Source organism: Amphiura filiformis, chromosome 15 (assembly GCF_039555335.1).
Source record: "Amphiura filiformis chromosome 15, Afil_fr2py, whole genome shotgun sequence".
NCBI lineage: Eukaryota > Metazoa > Echinodermata > Ophiuroidea > Amphilepidida > Amphiuridae > Amphiura > Amphiura filiformis.
In genome coordinates, this window is record NC_092642.1 from 36,176,783 (window position 1) to 36,178,526 (window position 1,744).

Consider the following 1,744-nt stretch of genomic DNA (forward strand, 5'->3'; position numbering starts at 1 on the left):
GGATAGATTCTGCAAATAATGTTGCGATTTACCGCGTTTTCCGAAGTGACATGGGGGCTCTTATTTGCCGATGATTTTACATGCAGAAACTCACACAGGTGATTACACCATTTGGCTATTCCAGTTGAAATCCATACACCCCCAGTCAAATTTGACACTGTATCAGGCATCAGCTACACTTGAGTATGTACAGTACACAGACTGGAAAGTTTCTTAATTCTTAATATTGACTGCCTTGAAATTGCAGGGGTTGAAAGTCCGGGCAATTTCAAACATTTAATTTTTTGGACCCCCCCCCACAAACCCAACCTGCATTTTTTCCCCTTCAAAAATTTGGTGTAAGGTGAGTGATAGAGCTCTTACTTGCCGATGATTTTATATGCAGAAACTCACACAGGTGATTAAACCATTGGGCTATTCCAGTTGAAATCCATACACCCCCTATGGAAGAAATACCCTTAATCTTCCACACAGACAGTGTGAATTTTAAATGAAGTTACATGAACAGCTCTTGCTTGAGATGCGCGAGTGAATTTCCACGTCAAATCACCTGGCAGGCAGGGTGGAAGTTATTTAATTTGCTGTGTACCTGATACATACACATATTGACGGACCGACCACACGCACTTGAGGAACTCGCGTCGATTTGAATTTTTATCTTTTTTTTTTTATTTTTTTTTTTTATCTCCAAGCCTAAAAGTAATATGCTATTTACGAAACTAAAAATCAAAATGAGAAAGATTTTAATTTTTTTTTTTTGCAAAGGAAAATTTTCTGGAAAAAAACGCATGTGAATTTTTCATTCTCCATTGTACAAAAGTGAAAAGTTGAAGCCCAAAATTGGCACTTTCCTTAATTTTCAGTGCTTTGAAATTCATGGGAGTAAAAATATGGACAATTTCGAATATATTATTCCCCCGAAAAACCCACCCACCATGCCCCCCCATCATTTGGGCAATTTTGGGCATCATGAGATCATGACCGCCATGCCCGGCCTCCATCTAGGGGTGTATGCATGTCAAATGGAATAGCCCAAACGTGTGGCAGTCAAATTTGACACTGTATCTGGTATCTGTTGTGTATATAGATATGGAAAGTCAGCGCGGAAGTCAAAGCGGAAATTCCAGTCAGGCAAATGACCCGAATGTTTTTAATGTTCAGGGACAGGGAAATAGGATATTTGTTGGACACACCATCAATGTGTACAGCTCTCCACCCCCGGGGGGGGGGGGCACATCAAAATTTTTGGTGGGTATGCTCCCCTGGAATTTTGAGGTGGTGGGTCTTTGGGAGCTGACGGCGTACCGGTAAAAGGGGTCTTTCGGAGCTGCGAATCGGGCTGTGAACAAGTAAAATGGGGTCTTTTGGAGCTGCGAAAAGACAAAATCAAGGGTCTTTCTTGGCTTTTTGGTTGAAAATCGCCTGAAAAAACAAGAAATATGAGGAATGAGCAATTTTGAAATTATCAAAATCAAGGGTCTTTCGGAGCTGTATTTTGGTCAAATATAGGGGTCTTTCGGAGCTGCGAAACCCAAAAAGGGGGGTCTTTCCGGGGGAGCATATCCGTATGGTCATTTGTGTTGAGTGCCCCCCCGGGTCTCCACCTTTGGATAACAGTAAGTACCATATAATAATTAAAAACATAATTTTGCCTTTTTTGTGGCCAAATTAATATAAAGAGTTGCAAATTTTCACAAACTTTTGTGCATTTGTCTTGGATATGTTACATTTTTTGAACAGGACA